At 34.4% G+C, this 16149-nt stretch overlaps 1 pseudogene; it reads right to left on the reverse strand.

Annotated features, from left to right (window-relative positions):
- Positions 1 to 14450: 14450 nt before the first annotated feature.
- LOC112413731 (casein kinase II subunit beta pseudogene) overlaps positions 14451 to 16149 on the reverse strand; it is a 6334-nt pseudogene continuing 4635 nt past the window's right edge.

Raw genomic sequence — 16149 nt, forward strand, 5'->3', positions numbered from 1 at the left:
CAGCCTAAGTTCCCCCCACAAACTCCGCCCACATAACCAAGCCTGTTTTTCTTTTATTTTCTTCTATTCCTTTTTGCTCCATCAGATTGGGGCTATGTTTTACCTTGTTGATTCATTATTGTTGATCCTTTTATATTTTTCATAATAAATCTTTTATTTTTCTAATTTTATTTTATTCTTTATACTTTGTTAGTGATATTTCCTTTTGGCTTGTTCCTCCCCCCCCAATTTTTTTTTTCTTTTTTCTGTTGTGTATTTATTTTACTTTGCTGCAGTTGTTTCAATTATAGTTTTATTTATCCTAATAGATTTTTTATCTTTCTAATTTTATTTTGTTTTTTATTCTATGATATTGTACTGCTCCTTATTTTCTTTCTTTCTTCCTTTTTTTTTTTTTTTTTTTACTATGCCATGAAGCTTGCAGGATCTTGGTTCCCTGGCTGGATGTCAGGCCCGAGCTCCAGTGGTGGGAGCTCTGAGTCAAAACCGCTGGACTAACAGAGAACCTCAGAGCCCAGGGAATATCAATCAGAGTGAGGCCTCTCGGAAGTCCTCATCTCAGCACCAAGACCCAGCTCTATCCAAGGGCCTACAAACTCCAGTGCTGGAAGACTCATGACAAACAACCTGTAAGACAGGAATACAAACCGCCCCCCCCCAAAAAAAAGAAACAACAAAAAAATATGTTACAGATGAAGGAGTAAGGTAAAAACCTACAAGACCAAATAAATGAAGATGAAATAGGCAACCTACCAGAAAAGAATTCAGAGTAATGATAGTAAAGGTGATCCAAAATCCAGGAAACAGAAGGGAGAAAATACAAGAAACATATAACAAGGACCTAGAAGAACTAAAGAGCAAACAAACACTGATGATCAACACAGTTACTGAATTTACAAATACTCTAGAAGGAATCAATAACAGAATAACTGAGGCAGAAGATGGAAAAATGAGCTGGAAGATAAAATGGTGGAAATAACTCTCACAGAGCAGAATAAAGAAAAAAGAATGAAAAGAATTGAGGACAGTCTCAGAGACCTCTGGGACAACATTAAACAGATGGAATTATATGGGTCCCAGAAGAAGAAGAGAAAAAAGGAAAGAGTCTGAGAAAAACTTTGAAGAGATTGTAGTCGAAACTTCCCTAACATGGGAAAGGAAATAGTCAATTAAATTGAGGAAGCACAGAGAGTACCATACAGGATAAACCCAAAGAGAAACACACCGAGACATATATTAATCAAACTATCAAAAATTAAATACAAAGAAAAAATATTAAAAGCAGCAAGGGAAAAGCAACAAATTTTCAGCAGAAACAAAGAAATTTTTCAACAGAAACAACAAATTTTTCGGCAGAAACTCTGCAAACCAGAAGCAAGTGGCAGGACATATTTAAAGTGATGAAAGGGAAAAACCTACAACCAAGATTACTCTACGCAGCAAGGATCTCATTCAGATTCTATGGAGAAATAAAAATCTTTACAGATAAGCAAAAGTTAATAGAATTCAGCAACACCAAACCAGCTTTACAACGAATGCTAAAGGAACTTCTCTAGGCAGGAAACACTAGAAAAAGTAAAGACCCACAAAAACAAAAACAAAACAATTAAGAAAAGGGTAATAGGAACATACATATTGACAATTACCTTAAATAAATTGATTACATGCTCCAACCTAAAGACCTATACTGGCTGAAGGGATAAAAAAAACAAGGCCTGTATATATGCTATCTACAAGAGACCCACCTCAGACCTAGGGAAACATACAGACGGAAAGTGAGGGGATGGAAAAAGATATTCCATGCAAATGGAATTCAAAAGAAAGCTGGAGTAGCAATTCTCCTATCATACAAAATAGACTTTAAAATAAAGACTATTACAAGAGACAAAGAAGGACACTACATAATGATCAAGGGATCAATCCAATACGTAAGGCACATGCTAACAGCCGTAAAACGGGAAATTGACAGTAACACAAAAATAGTTGGGGACTTTAACACCCCACTTTCACCAGTGAACAGGTCATCCAAAATGAAAATAAATAAGGAAACACAAGCTTTAAATGACACATTAGACAAGATGGATTTAGTTGATATTTATAGGACATTCCATCCCAAAACAACAGAACACACTTTCTTCTCAAGTGCTCATGGAACATTCTCCAGGATAGACCATATTGTGAGTGACAAATCAAGTGTTGCTAAATTTAAGAAAATTGAAATCATATCAAGTATCTTTTCCTACCACAACCCTATAAGACAATATATCAATTACAGTAGAAAAACTGTAAAAAATACAAGCGCATGGAGGCTAAACAATACACTACTAAATAACCAAGGGATCACTGAAGATATCAAAGAGGAAATCAAAAAATACCTAAAAACAAATGGCAATGGAAACACAATGACCCAAAACCTATGGGATGCAGCAAAAGCAGTTCTAAGAGGAAAGTTTATAGCAATAGAGTCCTACCTCAGGAAACAAGAAAAATCTCAAGTAAACAACCTAACCTTACACCTAAAGCAATTAGAGAAAGAAGAACAAACACACAAAAAGTCCCAAAGTTAGCAGAAAGAAAGAAATCATACAGATCAGATCAGAAATAAATGAAAAAGAAATGAAGGAAACAATAGCAAAGATCAATAAAACTAAAAGTTTGTTGTTTGAGCAGATAAACAAATTGATAAACCATTAGCCAGACTCATCAAGAAAAAAGGGAGAGGACTCAAATCAATAGAATTTGAAATGAAAAAGAAGAGGTAACAAATGACACTGCAGAAATACAAAGGATCATGAGAGATTACTACAAGCAACGATATACCAATAAAATGGACAACCTGGAAGAAGTGGACAAATTCTTAAAAAAGCACAACCTTCTGAGACTGAACCAGGAAGAAATAGAAAATATAAACAGACAAATCACAAGCACTGAAATTGAAACTGTGATTTAAAATCTTCCAACAAACAAAATCCCAGTACCAGATGGCTGCAGAGATGAATTCTATCAAACAATTAGAGAAGAGTTAACACCTATCCTTCTCAAACTCTTCCAAAATATAGCAGAGGGAATAACACTCCCAAACTGATTCTATGAGGCCACCATCACCCTGATACCAAAACCAGACAAAGATGTTACAAAAAAAGAAAACTACAGGCCAATATCACTGATGAACATAGATGCAAAAATCTTCAACAAAATACTAGCAAACAGAATCCAACAGCACATTACAAGTATCATACACCATGATCTCGTGGGATTTATCCCAGGAATTCAAGGATTCTTCAATATATGCAAATCAATCAATGTGATAAACCATGTTACCAAATTGAATAATAAAAACCATATGATCATCTCAGTAGATGCAGACAAAGCTTTTGACAAAATTCAACACTTATTTATGATAAAAACTCTCCATAAAGTGGGCATAGAAGGAACCTACCTCAAAATAATAAAGGCCAAATATGAAAAACCCACAGCCAACATCATTCTCAATGGTGAAAAACTGAAACCATTTCCAGTAAGATCAGGAACAAGACAAGGTTGCCCACTCTCACCACTATTATTCAACATAGTTTTAGAAGTTTTAGCCACAGCAATCAGAGAAAAAAAAAGAAATAAAAGGATTCCAAATTGGAAAAGAAGAAGTAAAGCTGTCACTATTTGCAGATGACATGACACTATGCATAGAGAATCCTAAAGACACTACCAGAAAACTACTAGAGCTAATCAATGAATTTGGTAGAGTAGTAGGATACAAAATTAATGCACAGAAATCTCTTGCATTCCTATACACTAATGATGAAAAATCGAGAGATAAATTAAGGAAATACTCCCATTTACCACTGCAACAAAAAGAATAAATTACCTAGGAATAAAGCTACTTAAGGAGACAAAGGACCTGTATGCAGAAAACTATAAGACACTGATGAAAGAAAGATGATACAAACAGATGGAGAGATATACCATGTTCTTGGATTGGAAGAATCAACATTATGAAAATGACTATACTATCCAAAGCAATCTACAGATTCAGTGCAATCCCTATGAAACTACCAATGGTATTCTTCACAGAACTAGAACAAAAAATTCACAATTTGTATGGAAACACAAAAGACCCCGAATGGCAAAAGCAATCTTGAGAAAGATAAATGGAGCTGGAGGAATCAGGCTTCCTGACTTCAGACTATACTACAAAACTGCAGTAATCAAGACAGTATGGTACTGGCACAAAAACAGAAATATAGATCAATGGAACAAGATAGAAAGTGCTGAGACAAACCCACGCACCTATGGTCACCTTATCTTTGATAAAGGAGGCAAGAATATGCAATGGGAAAAGAGAGCCTCTTCAATAAGTGGTGCTGGGAAAACTGGACAGCTACATGTAAAAGAATGAAATTAGAACACTCCCAAACACCATACACAAAAATAAACTCTAAATGGATTAAAGACATAAATGTAAGGCCAGACACTATAAAACTCTTAAAGGAAAACATAGGAAGAACACTCTATGACATAAATCACAGCAAGATCCTTTTTGACCCACCCTCTAGAGAAATGGAAATAAAAACAAAACTAAACAAATGGGACCTAATGAAACTTCAAAGCTTTTGAACAGCAAAGGAAACCATAAACAAGATGAAAAGACAACCTTCAGAATGGGAGAAAATATATGCCAATGAAGCAACTGACAAAGGGTTAATCTCCAAAATATACAAGCAACTCATGTAGCTGAATATCAAAAAAAACAAACAACTGAATCCAAAAATGGGCAGAAGACCTAAACAAGCGTTTCTCCAAAGAAGTTATACAGGTTGCCAACAAACACATGAAAGGATGCTCAACATCACTAATCATCAGAGAAATGCAAGTCAAAACTACAGTGAGGTATCACCCCACCCTGGTCAGAATGGCCATCGTCAAAATATCTACAAACAAATGAATGTTGGAGAGGGTGTGGAGAAAAAGGAACCCTCTTGCACTGTTGGTGGGAATGTGAATTGATACAGCCACTATGGAGAACACTGTGGAGATTCCTTAAAAAGCTAAAAATAGAACTATCGTATGACCCAGCAATCCCACTACTGGGCATATACCCTGAGAAAACCGTAATTCAAAAAGAGTCATGTACCACAATGTTCATTGCAGCACTATTTACAATAGCCAGGACGTGGAAACAACCTAAGTGTCCATAGACAAGATGAATGGATAAAAAAGGTGTGACACATATTTACAATGGAATATTACTCAGCCATAAAAAGAAACAAAATTGAGTTATTTGTAGTGAGGTGGATGGACCTAGAGTCTGTCATACAGAGCAAAGTAAGTCAGAAAGAGAAAAACAAGGACCATATGCTAACACATATATATGGAATCTAAAAAAAAAAAGTATCTGATGAACCTAGGGGCAGGCCAGGAATCAAGACACAGACACAGACGTAGAGTATGGTCTTGAGGACATGGTGTGGGGGAAGGGTAAACTGAGATGAAGTGAGAGAGTAGCACTGACATATATACACTACCAAATGTAAAATAGATAGCTAGTGTGAAGCAACTGCATGGCACAGGCAGATCAGCTTGGTGCTTTGCGACCACCTAGAGGAGTGGAATAAGGAGGTTGGGAGAGAGACGCAAGAGGGAGGGGATATGGGGATATATGTATGTATATAGCTGATTCACTTTGTTATACAGCAGAAACTAACACAACACTGTAAACAATTATACTCCAGTAAAGATGTTAAAAAAGAAAAACATTAAAAAAAGAAAGTAGATTCAAAATCTGCCTTTAAGGTAGGGATTAACATATACACACTACTATATATAAAATGGATAATCAACAAGGACCTACTGTATTGCACAGGGAACTCTACTCAATATTCTCTAATAAGCTATATGGGAAAAGAATAGGAAAAATAGTAGATATGTGTATATATATAACTGAATCACTTTGCTATATACCTGAAACTAAACTGACACAATATTGTAAATCAACTATACTCCAAAATAAAAGAAAAAACTACCTTTATGCCTAACTGTTGCAATGATTTGTATAATTAGTTCAGTAAGATAATTTTCTTTTCTTCCTCATTAAAAGCTTAGTCATTAGATCCAAAGTCACATTTTTTTCACTCTCTTCTTCTCAAATGAGGAAGGTTTCATTTACAGTTTTTTCATGTTACCCTGTGTCTCACATTTGACCTAAATATTACCCTTACATTTTACCAGTTGGATTCTTTCAATCTGTCTTCTTCTGTAAATAATGCTGATTTTTCAGTCACGGTTCAGTCAGGAGATAAACCATGTGGTACGTGCAATGGGTGCAGTTTATCAAAAGAATTCATACCTAGTAACAGGTGAATGGAGTAAAGAATGCAGTAATACCTAATAGAGAAAGCAGCCACTACTCTTAGGGGTGATACCAGTGCAAAAGTTCCTCCCTCACTCCCACCCCCAAAACACCACCCCCCACCCCAAACTGAGGCTCAGAACCCCCTGGTGGCGCATGGCTGTAGCCCAGCATATAGTGGAGAAGTTCACTGAAGTTCCACAGGAGGATGCCAGCAAGCAGAGAACTGCCTCCTATATGTAGAGGAAACTCATGGAGAACTGCATTTGGGGTAGGTGGAGTGGGTCCTGAACTCGCAGGGAAGTGGCTGGAACACCCATTGGGATGTTGCTTAACTGAAGTCCCACAGTACTTGCTGGGAAACTGCCTGCAAGATGCAGTAAGGCTCACTCCAACTTTATTATTTAAAAATTTATTTCTGATTACAAATGCAATATGAGGTCAATATTGGAAAAATATGGAATCAGAATAGGATAAAATAGGGAAAACCACAGCTCTCAAAAGCATTTAAAAGTAACTTTTACAGAGTATATATATCCTACATATAGATTGTATAGATTGTACAAAAATTGTATTTTAGAGGATGGTAACACGATACGTGTTTATATTCAATAATGTAAGTCATTCCATTTTTTTCTATTTAATAAGGTAGTCTTGGCTATGTTCAGCTACTTGATTTTTAATATAAATATTATATTCTACTTGTCAGTTTTCACACATACCAACACGCAAACACAACTGGATTTTGAAATGTCTGGCACTTTTTGGTCATTTAACATTAAAGGAAATACATATGATGGACTTTGTTTTTCTACACACTCCTTATATATTACTTTAATAGCATTAGAATAATATACTTTGTGAAATAAAAAATTACTAATTCCTAGTTTTGAAAATTCTGTTTCCAGGTTTTAATTTTGTAGAACTATGATGAACAGTTCTATGGATAAAGGTGATCTGAACTGTTTTTAAGATTCTTCAATATAGTGTCTATAAAGTTGAACTGAGAGGCAAAAGTCATGCATTATCAAAGCTCATAGAAAATTGCTGTCTTGTGTATCATTTAAAAATATTTTCCATTTTAACCATCAGTATGTGTGAGTATACCACAGACTATCTCTAAGAGAGTATGCCTTAGCATTAATTTTTCTTTTTTGTTGTTTCAAAACATCATGTAAGTATAATCTTTCAGACTTTGAGTAGAAAAGATATTGCAGTTGTGTGTGTGTGTGTGTGTGTGTGTGTGTTTTCTGTGCTTGTGAGAGCAAGAGAGACAAAGACAGAGACAAAGACAGAGAGATAGCAGGGATTGTAAAGGCGGCACAACTCTATCTCATTTTCAGTTTTTAGCTATATAAAGAATCAAAGTACTAATTATATTCTGAAAAATCAAAATTATGCCCTAAATGATACAAATTATAATTTCATAAACTTAATATTTTATTGTTCTCAATTCACTCAGATAATGCACATATAATTATAGGGCTACTATGCAAGGTTCTTTTCAGAACAGTAACCACTAGATGATTTCATAGCAACTAATTGTAATGCAATAATTCGGGAAGTTTTCTGAAAGCACAAATTTGAGTATGTTAAAATAGTTTCAAATTTTATTTTCCTTGGACGAAAGCTTCTTTTACAGTGCAAATGTATTTTAATTATAAATCTACACTTAAAAATCATACTAAAGGGAAACTATTTTTACTGATACATGTCAGGGTGTAAATAATATTAATGCTAAATGCATACCTTTTAAGAAAAGAATAAAATGGACTATGATATGTCTTTGTTTAAGCACAAAGTTCCAAAGCTCTCCAATTGTCCTTTGGATGAAAGTTGAATCACATTTTCTTTACTATAGAATCAAATCTGAGCATTTCAAGAGGTAAGCAGTGATTCTTTGATGCCTTACTTCAAAGCATTCAGAGGAAATTAATCAAATTAATCCATCCTTCTTTCCACTGGTAACAAAAATTATTCACTGCTTTGGACTCAGGGCATTTCACAAGACCCTAATGAGTATTGGGAAGGAAAAAAAAGTATTAAATGGTGGCATTAAGGAGGAGACTGTAAAGCACTGAACATTCTTTTTTTTTAATGCCAGATTGGAAATGTAATTGAGTGAAGCAGGTCCCGGGTGGTTGGAAGCATTGCAAAGTGCATGGCCCGCCTAAAGGTGGCAGCTGCTACCCAGCAACCATGGATCATTGCCACATTGGAATTCAGAACCAGGTTTGGCAGATATTCCAGTGTTTGTGGAAAAGAAAGAAATTCATATTTTAATGTGAGCTCTCTAAATTTTTGAGTGTTGATGTTAACAAAAAAAATTCCTTGTGAGCTGAATCAAATAAGTCAGGAAGTTCCTCCTTGTCAAATGAAAAAGCATTATGTACTTGACCTTGGTCTTGCCCCTCCCTAATTTTAAAGCATTTAGAAAATACTTAAGTGACAATTATTTCTTATGCCAATTTTTCCTTGAGGAGCATCAAGAGAAAAATTTATTTCCTTCCAAAAGCCATTGGTTGAAGACCAAGCAACTCTAAACATTTGGCTAATATGATTGTTTATATATTTCCCAATAATCAAATAGTTGTTCTCAGTTGATAAAGGGGAAGAGTATTTAAAAGTTATTTTTAAATTACAACAATACAGGTATTTTTTGAAACAAAGGGATATTGCTTTCAATACATTTTTTGCCTAAAATAGATGGTCTCTTTCCGTATCTCTTCCAAATCTCTGAATGAATTCTCACATTTTTTCAAAATTGTTGCTATTAAGCATGGTTAAATTATATCACCTCTGTAGCCAGACTCTCATATTCTGAATCCAGTTCTGATGTTACTACCTACTTCACCTTGTGTGTCTTACCCAAATTTCTTGAGTCCCAGGTTCCTCATCTAGAAAATAATGGTCATTTTGGGATCAACTTCAGACGCTTACTATGAGGATTTTGTAAGGAGATCTTTAAAGCTATCAGTGATAGAAAGTGTTCCATACATCTTAGTTATCATTATGTCCTTTGAAGTCATTCTTTCTTCCTGGTTTACATGGAAATACTGCTGCAGATGTCAGAAGACACATTTTTCTCCCACCTGAAACATTGTACATTTGTAGCAACCATCTTCATAGAGGAAAACAGAATTCTTATTCACTGCTGCACATATTTAATGTATTTTTGAGATCACTCTACCCCATTTCTGGTCTTTATAAAGTTATCATAAAATTATAAGTGTCTTTGACAATTACCTAGTTACTAGACACAAAAGTATCAATACATGGAAACTCAGAGAGACTGAGTGATTTGCCTGGGATAAATAAATAAATAAATAAGAAAGTGGCAGAACTGGGACTAAAATTGTGTTTCTTTCTTTTGCTTTCATTATATATTTCTATCTAAATATATTTAAGTAGAAATTATAAATATTAAAAAAATTTGAATGCCTTAATTCATAGACTTTCTCCATTAAATTGGAAAGAAAAGGCTACATTAACAAGAGAAAACCATTATTTTTATAGGGAAATTTTGTCAGTTTAGCTGCAGTATGCCAAACATCTGTGTACCTGTCAACCAATTCTACATGATTGACATAGTTTGCATTCATATACAGATATTCCTGCATTTTGAGATCTAGTTTTACACATTGACATTTTAATATAAATGAACAATAGAAAATCATATTCCATGGGCATCATGAATGAGTCAACAAATTTATTTGGCTTACTCTAAATAAATATTTCTTAAATGTCACATTTGCACAGCATTAAAAGTTTTAAGCAAATACTTGTGAAGCATGCCCCTGTGACACTGATGATTGAATATATTATCTTGTCTCTTTCTAATGAAGAAAACAGTGTAGTTGCCAACTTTATATGAACTAAGGGAAGTTCTCTGACCACATGAGATGTCATTTCAAAATAGATTTCCTTTGGAAGGATGATATTATGCTAAAATAATATGAGATTTATTTTTATTTCCCACTAAAGAAATAAGGAAAATACAATGCCATGGAAATTGTTATTTTAATGCTGTATTCAAAAGAATAAAAGTTAAATATAGAACTTTGAATTGCTTTTCTTCTCTCCTCACTAGTAGTATATGTTTGTATTCTGGAGATTGGGAAATTCAACTTCACACAACACATCCAGCTAATGAGATTGCAGAAACTGTGCTCTCCATCATTTCCTTATCAGTGACAGTCCATTAAAAGCTCTAACCCCATGAAGTGAATTTCAGTTTTAAACTTTTGCATTCTGAAAATGGTCTTCCCAAGACCATTAATAGATAAGATGGATGCCACACTTGTTGACAGTTCAAGATACTTTTACCCTACTAGAACTGTTTTGAAACCAACAACAGACCTATTATCTTCTTTTACGAAGAAATTTTATAGTGCTATTTTAGTGAACTGCAAAACTCTAAAGGAAATTTTACTTTTAGTTACCTGTGTTTTTGTTTCCTTACACAATGCAGTAAAATATGTACAATGTGTGTTTGTAGTCAACATTTTAATTGCATCCTTTCAGAAAAATTGAATAGGTCTACTAAAAACAATTTTCCTTTCGAGTGTGACACTCTTTGTCCTTCTGAGAACAGAAAGATGATGATTTATTCCTGGATTCTTAATAGTTTTGGTTTCAATAAGTTAGTCATGATCACAATTGAATGTCAGGATTGTAAAATAATCAAAACAGCCTTTCCAAACTTAGTGTGGAGAAACTGAACAAACGCAAGCACAAAGATATGACTTCACCTCCTGACAAAGAAGGAGGAGGAGATTCCTGCCCAGACTGATGTCCCAAAGAAACAACCATGATTGTGAGGCATGGCATCCAGGGGGAGTTAAAGTCTTACTATTTTAGGTAATTTTTAAAATTGAATATGTGTACAAGTTTCCTTCCATGAATGTAGTTAGAACATGTCAAAAAAGAACAGAATTCAACTCTCTGAATTCAGTCTCAGGTTTCAGAAAATAGTAGGGATAGTCACCTGAAGTAATTAGGCTTTTGAGAAGAATGGCATATGGACCACTGCTCTAGCTGTCCCTGAATGGGGACTGAAGACAAGGGCACAAATCTAGGTTTCTGGAGCTGTCCAGTCAATAACTAGTGCCTTTGAAATATAAAATTCAGGAAACAATCAATGCATACTTAGGATTATTTGGTGATACAAAAAGTGCAGAAATAAATATGCCTGGAGATGGAGATACAGCTACTGATCTACAGTGCACAGAAAACTGGATACACTGAGTAGAGTGGCAAATACATGGTGTGCTGAAGAGAAGAGCTGTGTTGTCCTGTCAGGTACTGAGATTAAAATCTGTTTACAAAAAATAAATAAATAAATAAGAAAAAAAATCTGTTTACAACATTCAACAAAAGAGGGTTGGCTCCCTTTGGAAAGTTATTTATACTTCAAAGGATGCTAAATAGAAACAGGATTGAAGATATATTTGAAAGAAATATGCTGTATTTGAAGTGGAATCATCTCCCATCTTTAGTGAGAATAACTCCATAATATCCCAGAAGCCAGGAGCACTATAGGGAGATTGTTTGGGTGGAATTACTAAATACACTTACTTACATTAAATTAATATCAATAGTAGTCAATACACTTTGATCATTTTCTATGTATAGTAGTATACTTTATGTGGCTTATGTTATTTAATCTCTTCAATTAATCTTTGAGGAGTCACTCAATGTTTGTCAACGTCACAGATTAATAAATTGAGTTTAATACAGATTAGGTATCTTTTCTCAAGATTCTGAAACTAGAAAGCATCAGAATAAGAGTTTTCAAACCCTTATTTAGCAAGGCAGTATATACTTCCTAATGCATATGATTAAGAAACAAGTTATCTCATACTTTATGTATATGTTATTTGATACTAAGGGACTCAGTCAATCATTCTGAGGGTACAGGTAAAAGTAAACGCTTTTTCTTTCCATCCAAAAGCTTCAGATAAAATGTTTTTAAGTGAATTGACTGTAAATAAAATTTTAATTTTATCTTAACAATATGCTAGAAAGATAGTTTAAAAAGTTTTTCATAATTCAAGATGATTTATACAATTTATATAATGCTCACATTAATTAAAACATGGTAACTGGGGTATACGTATGGATAATTAGAGTAAGTTGGTAAGCTAAATATTCTGTCTAACATAGATTATAAATTTGAGTGGACAAGAAAAATATGTTGCAATATCCATTTGAGCAACAGCAGCTTCTTAGTACAAACACCGTGCTTAATATAACTATCCCTAGATATAAGTGAAAAATATCGATTATCACAGTTTTGCTTTTTGCTTTTTTTAGTAAACAAAAGAGATATTAAGTTTCAGAATGATGAGCTCAACTTTCTTATTCCATGTGTCATTAGGATGTGGTATATAAATATTCTCCAACTTTGCTCTATATCTTCACAACAAAGCGCAATGATAAACTAATGCTTTGCAATCTGAAAATTACATTTGTCACTTTTTTCCTCTAAGGGTGTCAGATTGAAAAACCTTTCTGATTTATGATCTGTGCTTCAATTACAGTTGAATTCAAGACTATGTGAAAGAACTTGGTGCTGACAGTATTCAATTTTCACATGGATATGGTTTTCCAAGACGCCATAGTTTTCTGCTCCTTGTCCTTACTCATCTGTCTACTTGCCTCTTAGATTAAATATTTTCAACAAATATGCTTATTTGAAAGGGCCTTGTTTGAATTTTAGTGTTATTATTTTGCCACCCCATTTATACCTTATATTTAAATAAATTGCTACTCCCCACTGCTGTAGCTTGTTACAAAGTCTCCATTGTGGATTACAAAAATGTTTCATAATATCTGACCCTGAGATGGTTAACATGATTCCAACATAGTATCTACAGGATAAATCCAAGCACCTCAAGGATAGATAGGTGTAGAAAGATCAAGTTAACAAAAACTAACACTTACAAAATGAAAAAAAAAAAAAAAAACTAGAACAACATGCAGTACTTAGCAAACAATATACTGAGAAGAATATGAATATTACAATGTCTATATTTGTTGTCACTCACAGAGAAGTATGGTGTTATCATTAGTCATTGAATTAGCCTAGCTAGATTTTGATGGCTAAGAACACTCTCCAAATAGGCATCTTGATTTTTTCCACTGAGATGGGATTGGAATTTCAGTTCTCCAACTAAGAGATGTTTTATATCAACCCAACTTGACATAATTAGCCAATTCTCAATTTAATGTGTCATCCAATCTCTCCCCACTGATGTTCATAAATTTTGTATACACTCTGATTTCATTGGATTATTCATTATTTTTGACTTGACTCTCTATTCCAAGGGAAAAATAAAAGGTTTATAGTACATTATAGCAGTTGCTAGATCAAATACGTACATTTTAGCTTCTTTTCACATTTATAATCATAAATCTATTAAATTAATTTCCAGAACATTTTGAAATATAGGTGGATTGAGATACACATTCTTGTCATGTTTAGATATGTCTGTTGGTACTTATGCTTTCTTTGAATTTTATTAAACATTGAATTGATTTTATCAAGTATAAAAATATATTCTCTCTTAAGATTTAATTGCTATTTACTAGTGATATTTGAGATTTGCTTTTTTTAAAATAATGCGAGTCAGTCTGTGGTTTGACACAGCAAAGTCCATTTCAACTTATAGCCCAGAACTATTTAAATAATATGAGAATTAGTTGATTTTAGGTATATGAAAATTTCCTTTCTAAAGACCTGTGATTCTTGTACCTTTCAACATGGTAGTTTTTGTAGACCTTTTAAAAAATTTCTTCATTATTATGGTACTATTCAGTATTCTTCTCATACATTAATCAATGATGCTAATGTATCTTAATATAAATAATCAATTTTATTTAGTAATTAAATAAATTACCATAGAATTATTTTAAAAATACCTTATAATTTTACATTTATATTAGGAGTCATCAAGCTCTAAAATATTTTTCCTGAAGAGATCTGGCAAGATTTTATATAAATTTTGAGTAAATTCTTATTTTTGCCTTTTTTCTACTTTATTTCATATTCACACCACAATAATGACTCTTCTAATTTAAAATATAAACCATAGAGGTTTCCTTAAAGGTGGCAGGGGAGGACTGGAACTGTCAAAGACAGAGTGACAGGTGGGGTTGGGAATAAGTGAACGGTCTTGACAGACTCAAAGTTGCTGGTGGCTTGGAACTGCACCTGGTAGGACAGTGGATGGATCTTGCAACTGTACACTTTGGACATAAACTGGTTAGTGGGCTGCTTGGGCCGGCATTCAGCATGCACCATGAAGAGCAATGTGAGGGAAACTGGTACCCAAGTAGGGGCCTTCCGTGTGGTGCTGCCTCGATGGTGTCTTAGGTGTGGAATTGTCCATGCACTTGGGGCAGTAGAGCTTCACCAGGGCCTCACCTGGGGTGTCAGAAAGGCTATTGGAAAGCATTGGCTTGTTCTCACAGTGCACATGGGGCAGTAGCCGAACTCTCCCTGCTGGTACTTTTCCAACATAGAAACCATGGTGGTGCCATGGTTTGTGAGGGTATAGGTGGTCTGGGTGAACCCATACAGCATCTTGGCTGACTGCTTAATCAGGGTTCTCTGTTTGGGGTTGTCTTCCAGCTCTTCATCAGGCTCCAGGTCCAAGATCATGTCTAGAGCTTGTCTACAGTGAGGCACCTGCTCATTGAGTTGACTGAGATTAAATTTGTCCTGGATGGACTCTTCATCCACTTCACAGAAGAATTCATAGTCATGGAGCCCACAGAACCAGTGTAAATAACACTTCCTGATGTTTAAATCATTTTTTTTTAATTTGTCATTTATTTTTCCTTACTGATTTCCTGATGCTTGTCTCTGTAATTTTGCTTTCTTGAGTGATCATAAAAGTCTTTGAAAGTTAGGGGTCTTTTTTTTTTTGTTCTGCAAAGCATGTCATGATTAAAATGTGTTTCTACTTATTTTAATGAATTAATAAATAAAAATATCATGGGAATGATATTTTTAATTTCTATGTACTTTTAAGTGTTTATTGAACATAGTATCGGTAAGACTAGTGACCACATCAAAAGAGTTCAGCTCAATGGATTGATTTCACATGTCAGAAGATACCTGCTTAGTCAGACTCAGATCAAAAACAGAATACCAATAACCTAGTACATTCTCATCTCAGTATAAACTGTTCCAGTTAACTGCTCTCATGACTTCTAAAACCAGAGATTCATCCTGTCTTTTTTTGTACTTAGTATTGATAAATTATGCATTATGCACATTATAGACGATCAATTCCCATTGTGTGAGTATTCCACAATTTTTATGGCTTCTCCTATGAGTGGATATTTATGTGGGTAGCATCCAATTTGGGCTTACAAATAATGCTATAATGAATATACTAGTGCATGCCTTTCAGTGAACTTATGAATGCACTCCTATTGGGTTTAGGTATATATATATAGGAGTGGAGCTGATTAACTTTGGAACTGTGTATCTTCAGCTTTTGTAAATACTGCAGTTTTTCGAACTGCCCTTATGCTTGAGGTTTTTTTTTCTTTTATTGATACCATTTTTTTTTAGTACATCTTTATTGGAGTATAATTGCTTCACAATACAATGTTAGTTTCTGTTGCACAACAAAGCAAATCAGCCGTATGCATACACATGTCCCCATATCCCCTCCCTCTTAAGCCTCCCTCCCATCCTCCCTATCCCACCCCTCTAGGTCACCTCAAAGCACCGAGCTGATCTCCCTGTGCTATGCTGCTTCTTCCCACCAGCCAACTATTTTACATTC

The sequence above is a fragment of the Neophocaena asiaeorientalis genome, unplaced genomic scaffold (assembly GCF_003031525.2).
Source record: "Neophocaena asiaeorientalis asiaeorientalis breed wild unplaced genomic scaffold, Neophocaena_asiaeorientalis_V1.1 scaffold175, whole genome shotgun sequence".
NCBI classification, from domain to species: Eukaryota; Metazoa; Chordata; class Mammalia; order Artiodactyla; family Phocoenidae; genus Neophocaena; species Neophocaena asiaeorientalis.